The sequence below is a fragment of the Benincasa hispida genome, chromosome 12 (assembly GCF_027475165.1).
Source record: "Benincasa hispida cultivar pf3 chromosome 12, pf3_genome.v1.1, whole genome shotgun sequence".
NCBI classification, from domain to species: Eukaryota; Viridiplantae; Streptophyta; class Magnoliopsida; order Cucurbitales; family Cucurbitaceae; genus Benincasa; species Benincasa hispida.
Genome location: NC_143489.1, coordinates 31585251 through 31593505, shown reverse-complemented (window position 1 = coordinate 31593505; position 8255 = coordinate 31585251).

Below are 8255 nucleotides of genomic sequence, written 5' to 3'. Positions count from 1 at the left end.
TGAAGTAACATCATTATGAAGTCTATTGCTAATAGTTTCTGTTAGTGATAGACTTCAACATGTATAAAGATTAACATAACTTTTTCTCAATAAAAAGCACAAATTCACATAACTTGAAATAACTCAAACTATGATCCAACATTTTGAAGTCTATCATTGATAGACTTTAACACCCATTATGAATAATAGTTGTTTAATCTGTAACTTTTTCTCAATAAAAACCACAAATGCACATAATTTGCAATGACTCAACTTGTGATCCAATATTTTTCTATATTAATATGATAAAATCAACCACAATATGAAGGTAATGTCAAGTTCATCACTGATATGGCCTATGATTGATAAATTTTAGCATCTATTAAAGAGTCACAATTGTTTAATTCTTATAAGTTTACTTGACAGAAACATAAAGTCACATAACTTGCAACGATTCAACATGTAATCCAACACTTTTCTATATTAATACGATAAAATCAAGTACATGTGAAGATAGTATCATTGTGAAGTTTATCTTTGATTTGTTCAATCATTAAGATACTACAAATATCCACAAAACTAAGGTTCTACAATATCCAAAAATCTAATGTACTACAATTTCCACCAAACTAATGTACTACATCATTATTGAGAGATTTTCAAGTGCATAATCCTTTATTCTAGGAGAATATCTTGTTTGTTTTGGAGAAGCCTTCTTCTAGTTTTTTGCATCTTCTAGTCTTTTACATTCTTCAATATTTTCTTTGATGGTTTAGGTTGTCTCTTTGGTCTAACATTTTCAATATTCTTTGCTATTTCCATAATTTTCATTTTTGTCTTTTCTTGAACAACCTAAAATGTCAATATTAAATTAGAAGTGAATACATACATATTGAGTCTATCAATCATAAAACAATATAGCAAATAATATAGGTTTCCATCCTTGATAGACTCTAATGAACAACATAAAAAAAAAAAAAACCGTGCAACTAAGCATTTACTCAAATTCCAATAAAAACAAATTCAAAATCCTTCAAGTATATCAGTGACAAAAACCTATCAATGATAGACTCTAAAAAAAACAGTGCAATTAAGCACTTACTTATAGTCCAATGAAAACAAATTCAACATACTTCAAATATATAAGAGATAGACACTAATCAACAAAAAAAAGAGTAACTAAGCATTTACTTGCATTCAAATGAAAACAAATTCAACACCCTTTAAGCTTATCGATGATAGAATCTATCATTGATAGACTCTAATAAAAAAAAAAAAAAAAAACAGTACAACTAAGCATTTACTTATATTCCAATGAAAAAAAATTCAACATCCTTCAAGTCTACTTATCACTGATAAACTCTGATAAAAATATAAAAAATAAAAAAATTCCAACACTACAACTAAGCATTTACTTACATTCCAATGAAAAAAAATTCAACATCCAAGTCTATCTGTGATAGAAACTTATCACTGATAGACTCTAATAAAAAACATTAACAAAAAAATAATAATAGATTATAATCAGTATAAAGAAAGTAGCAATGAAACTATACATCGCCTTACTTTTCTTACTTTGTATTTTCACGATCGATTTCAATGCTATTGAGCACAAGTTTTACCAAAAATTGACTGATTCTCCCTTTGCATGATCGCTTTCTCATGGTCGATTTCAATTTTTCCATATTCGATAAAATGAATCATCAAAACTGAAAGAATAAATTGAAGAAACAGGTTTCTCACGGTTGAATCGTCAAAACCAGAAGAATAATTGGCAAAACGCGATCACTTTCTCACGATGGATTTCAAGATTCCCTCGTGTGATTGCTTTCTCACGGCCCAAATTTTCGAACCTAGAAGACCAAATGGAAGACGATGAAACAGGAAGAATAATTGTTGAAACCGGAAGACTAAAAGGGAAACAACTGATCGTTGGCTTTTTAGGATTTTTTTTTTCGAAACCGAAAGACTAAACAGAGGAATACACTTGGTGAGCTTGTTTAGTCTTTTACTATGTCAAATGGTTCCATATTTGCAACTTTATTATTTTTTTATATATATTTGCAATTAATTTGGGCAAAATTTTCATATTTGCAAGTAGCCAAAGAATAAAAATGAGAGTTGTCAAATTCACAATTATATCATTTCATTTTAAATTATCATTAGGACATGTTTGGAATAATTTTCTTCCGTCTTTATATCTTTTATTAACATTTTTATTATTCTAGTATTTAAAATTACGGTAAACTAATAAATGATGTGCCAATTAGTGACTGTATTAGAAATATATTAGAAAATGATACAAATTCCATTTTCTTTGAGAGGACATGTATTACTTGCATCATTTATTTTAAATGTTCTTTTTCTTTCATTTTCCCTCTACTTTCGTTCACAAACATGTTTCAAGCATAAGAGTTTTTTTAGTAGATAAATTTAAATTTCCAGCCTCAAACAATAGAATATTTCTCAATTATCATAGAGCTAGTCTCATTTTGGTTTAAACATAAAGAGTTTGATTTGTTTGGTATGTTACTTTATTTTCTAATAAAATCCCTAAATTGTCTCTTCACATCTCTAAAAATTGAGAAACCGAAAAGCTATTTGAATCAATCGAAGCCACTCATCAGTTCAGGTTGAAGCCGACCAATTTGACAATTTTGAGTTGAAAATATAAAAATCCAAAAAAACTCAGTTAGTTTCGAGTTAGACAAAAAAACCAATTAGAAAACTGAATCGACCCATAATATATATATATTAAGTATCGAAATCAACTTCAAGTATTTTGTCAAGTTGATGGGAAAGTGCACCTTAGTACATGAGGTCAGAAGTTCAAATTTGTGAATGTTTGGACCTCCAATTTAGAATGTCTGAGTGATCTATCATAGTCACCCCAACGTGGGTTTGTATGTTAAGATAATGGAGGAAGGGTGGTGAGGGTTTTTTTTTAACTCAGTCAATCGTCTCCAACAACTAACTTTTAAAATCAACTTGGTCGATTATATATTCAATTTTTTCTAAAAAAAACCACAACCAATATAAGTTTTTTTTTTAAAAAAATTATTAGTTCATGATGTTTAATAATTTTCTTTTATAGTAATTTGACATTAATAGAAACACTTTTAAGTGTATAGCAATTCAAACAAATTTGAGTATAAAAATAATTTTAGAAAAATATAACAATAAAACATGTGTTTTATTTTAAAAAGATATATAAAATACTTTTAAATGAAAATGGCTTTTTTAAATACATCTTTTTTCTAGGCAATCCAAACATGCCCTCATTCAAGTTTTTTTTTTTTTTTTTTTTTTTTTTTTTTTTTTTTTTAAAAAAAAAAAGATCAATGCATGTTAAAGAAATATTTTTTTTTCTATTTTCAAAATATGATATATTTAACATATCATTATTTCAAAATTTTAGGTTAAACAAATTAACACCTATTACAAAATTGGCCTTTCATGACGTTTAAAAACGGTCACAATTAAAATTTGTGACACTTATTGTGTCGTTATATCTCCTGTAAAAGTATGAGCATCAATGGCAGTTTTTGAAAAATGTCCTCCTTGAACTTTTAATGACAATTAATCTATAATTGTCAACCATGATAAACTGTCATTGTCAGGTTTACTATGACATGTTATCATTGTAATCGAAACCAATGTTTTGCCATTAACCCTACAAAAAATGTTATAAGCATATTAATTGCTCTGTGATGGATTCTTGCAAAACCTAGTAAGAAAATAAAAAATCATTTTAGCAAAAAATTACCTACATCACTTAGGTCAATAACAAGACAAAAATTCAAGGAGGTTCAAATGTGTATATTTTCAAACCAATTTAGCTGGGTTAGTTGATGATATGTTTGATTAATCATCAAAACTCATTAAAAATAAAGGAAGAAACAATCTCTCAACATTCTAACATATGACAAGTGTTGAAATAAGCAAGAAAAACTAGAAATCAACAAAAATGAGATAATCATATAACAAAACATACCTTGAGATTCTTGCAATCCTAGTTAAAAAGAGATCAATATAATCTACTTTAACAAATTTCTAATGCATAATATGCATCTTAATCGATGATATAACAAAACAAGGTGAACAAATATCCATGGATATACTTTTTCAATGTTGCATCCTTCATAGAAATTCAACAAGCTTTGCAACTATCTTTGCCATCTCAATATGTTTGAGAGTTAAATAGCAATTTAAGTTATATAGCTTCGCACCCCAATAAAGAAGAAAGATTTTAGGAAAAAATACATACAGGAGGAATAAATAATTAGAAGGATGGAGAAATACAAAATAAATAATTAAGAAAAGAAGGAGATCCCACATTTACTTGAAAAAAATTTATCAACTTGCAGCATTCCGCTTAAAAGTGTATGAATGAGTGCAAACTAGGTTCAACATTTAGAAAGAGATCGAAATGATATAAGTGAAACTTAATCTTTCTCGGTCAGAAAAATATGTGGCCATGAAAGAGGGATTAAGTGGAACAAAATTGACTGGGTGATAGAGTCATGAAAACGTCAGTTCCTTCCATATTTTGGATCCGCTCATTCGGAACTTAATTTGAAAGTCATATTTTGACCCGAACGTTTACGGGATACCCCTAATAACCAACAAATGGCAGGTGCTTTACCAATGGTTCTACCACCACAAATAATTGAAATTCAGAGTTCGGGTTCGAATTCCATAGATAATATAGATGGTAATGTATATAATGATAGACAAATGAAAGACTTTCGAAAGATTTTTATCCATCCCCTTATGCCCTGGGTGACACACATGCTACAATGGCCAGGACAAAGGGTCATGATCCCGCAAGGGAGAGCTAACTCCATAAACCCGTCTGATGCATGAGTTGAGGCTCCCGACCCTTCGAAAAAGTCATGTCGTCAAACGGCTCCTTAGCTTAGTCAAGTAGGAATGGGGAGCTGATAAGCCGTAAACAAGCATTATATGAATGAATCCAGGGCGTAAGTCAGAATATCAGTCTTTTCCAAGCCACCAGGTGAGGTCAATTTGATGTAGAGTAACTAATAGTTAGGACTTAGAAAAAAATGGATAATTTAACTCACTCATAAAAAAAGTCCTTCCTGCATCAAGCACTAATATAGTTTTAACGTCTAATTAGATCAGGGAATCATTCAAAATCTTTTTTTTTTCCTTCTTTTATTCCTGAAGTCCCATAGGTTTGATCTTGTAGAATCTGAGCCATTTTTTCATTGAGCGAAAGGTATGAAATAAATCAGATTGATTTTTCGACCAAAAGTACTATGTGAAATCTTTCTTTTTTTCCCTCTTTCTCTATCCCTATCCCGCAATAATAAGTATATAACAGTGCAAAAGTAGTCTCATATGGTTATCAGTGCATAACATGTAACTCAACATATCACAACAACAAATATAACACACCTTAACCTCTTGATCCCCCCTCCCCAATTAAAACAAGTACAATCTTAAAGTCATTCAACCAAAAATTTAAATTGTTTTGTAATCTTACCATATGACAGTGAGAAAGTAGATATACTTAAAACAAATCATTTCAGCCCTTGCATGAAAAAATCTAAATTTTTAACCAAAACTTGTACCAACATCATGGGATACCGTTACTTATGGTAACCAAGTCCAACTAAACTTATGAAAGTACAGTACAAAGATTGAGAAAGTAACACCACAAACTTGAAAGTCAGACAAGTTCATTTCAAAATCAACTCAAAGGGGTGGGGGAAAATTAACTTAATAGATTGCAATATACGAACGGGATTTTTCAAGGTTCCTCGAAATTCATCAGAAGTTGGTGAGCCTGCAGATATAAATCAATGTAAAAGTACTATAAATATAACAAACTCTTCTGTGCCAAAAACCAAATTCCCATAAAGTGAATTTAACTCTAGTGCATAAGCAGAAACAATACTTCTGTCTCGCAAAGAAAGTAAATATGGTTTCTCACTATGGCAAAGAAAGTATACCAGCATAGTATTACTGTGTCAAGAAGTAACTACAATCATATGATGATAAGATTTTGGATAAATCACAACTCACAAGTTATACTAAGATTGTTGAGCTTTTTCAAGATTATGTCCTTTTATCCCTTTCTTTTAAAAAAATCTAATAAATCACTCAACTTTTCATTTTTTAAGAGTAAAGACATAAATACAAACAACTACCACGCTGTATAACCAAAATTAATTCACAAAAAATTCTTCACCAAAATTATTTTTTTATAACTCATAAAAAGTTATCTTCACTAAATTATCTTTAGAACGAAGTCTTTCGTCAAGTCCAAAACTTGTACTTCACGAGGTTGTAATTTTGTACACTATGTAAGAAGATATGGAATTCATTTGGTATGTATTCAATAGTTCAATAATTTCTTTCATGTTAGAATTCATTTGCTTGTATTTATACTTGCTTGCTTATTATTATTTTTTTTCTAATGTCATAAAACCTCTGCATTTAAAAAAATATGAATTTAAAGAAACCTATGTACCACCTTAAAGAAACCTAAACTTATCTTTGTCTCTAGTAATCCATTTATTCGTATGGTGGGTACATGAGCAGGCCACTGGTGCGAGGTCTTCTTTAACCTCCAGCCAACTACAGCCCCCATTTTCCCCTCAATTTCTGATTGTTGTCCAATAATAATATTAGCTTCAATTTCTTCAAATTTTAGCAATTTCATTTCAATTTTCAGTTTTCATATATATTACTTCAAATTAACCTCTAAACTAACTAACCTCAAGTTTTGAAGCTTTAAAAAACCACTCAAGAGCTCCAAATCAGTTTCAACAACTCAAGATCCTCTGTTTTTACAGGATTTTGAGCTGACTTATGAAATTGATCGAAATTTTTAACTTCTCGAGCTCCAATCAATTCAGCAGCCCTCTCTTCTAGCTTACTCGTTCTTCTGCAGTTTTACAAAAAATCTCATGATCTGCACGATTGAAATGAATACACCGCCTTAACAAGAAAGACAATAAAAAAAAAACCTACCTTACGATGTTAGTAGTGCTGGAGATGGACGTATTGAGTCTGATTGCATTAGATGTATATGTGAAGTTGAATGAAAAAGGTGAAGAGGGAAATTAGGGCAAAGAAGATGAGGGAATGGATGAAAATGGAGGCGTTGTTGGTTTGGAAGTTGCCGAACTGGACAAATCGATTGTGGCCGAGTAAGGAGTTGACGACGGAGATAGAGAGGACGAGAGAACGTTCGTTCGCGTGGGTTATGGGTGAGTGAAAATGTGAGAATGAGAGTAAAAAGAAAATAGGGGGAGAGTGAAGAGGGAAATGAAAAAAAAATGAGAGAAAATAGAAAGTGTAACGAAAAATTAAGTAGATCTTTAGTGTCGATTTAAAACCGACATTAAAGGTACACCTACAATGTCGGTTTAAAACCGACATCAAAGATCCGCTTTTTTTAAAAAGACAAAACCGACATTATATATTCGGTTTTATTCAATAAATTATTATTGATTTTGCATTCTTTTATGAAAATCCAATAAATAAATCCATGGCTATAACATGAATACTTTAACTTTATGTGGCAACATAAAAGAGGATCAAGTTTTAATATGTAGCCAAAATAGTCTATAGGTATATGGATGAGATTGGGTACCTCATTCTGGTGACACTATTGGATGCGACCCATTTTGTATATTGATACAAATGATGTAATCCAAAAATCATTCATGTAGAGACATGTGAGTGGGGGCATCTTGTGCAATGAGTTTGCATAAGACTGGACCTCAAAATAGTCACTTTTCTTTATAACAACTGTTTACTGTTAAAACTGACTATCTCAAACTCAATGACCTAGGGTAACTCAATCTTAATCCTGAGCTAACTATGAACTTCTTTTTATTCGAGATTATTCTTTGATTTGCATAGGTGAGAGTAGTCCAATAGCAGTGCTCAATAAGCCTCCCATTTTGGAGATAAGATCAGACAGATTGCTGGGGACATAGCTTTGCAATATGGAATTCACTTCTACACGATTTAGGGTTAGCAGATAGGTTGTTCTCTTAAGCATTGATGTCTTGTCTTGAACATAGGGGCCCCGTCCTTTCATGAAAGAGAGGGTTATGGTTTATAAGTTGGACTATAAATCAATTGTTCAATAGAGGATCAGTGGGAGCTTAAGGAGCAAGATGTATTTATAGGGGTAAAATGGTAATTTTTAACCAAACTATAGATATGAACGTCTTATGAAGGATTCACTTACCGATAGAGATGTCCACGGGGGCAGGGTAGGGACGGGGAAGGCT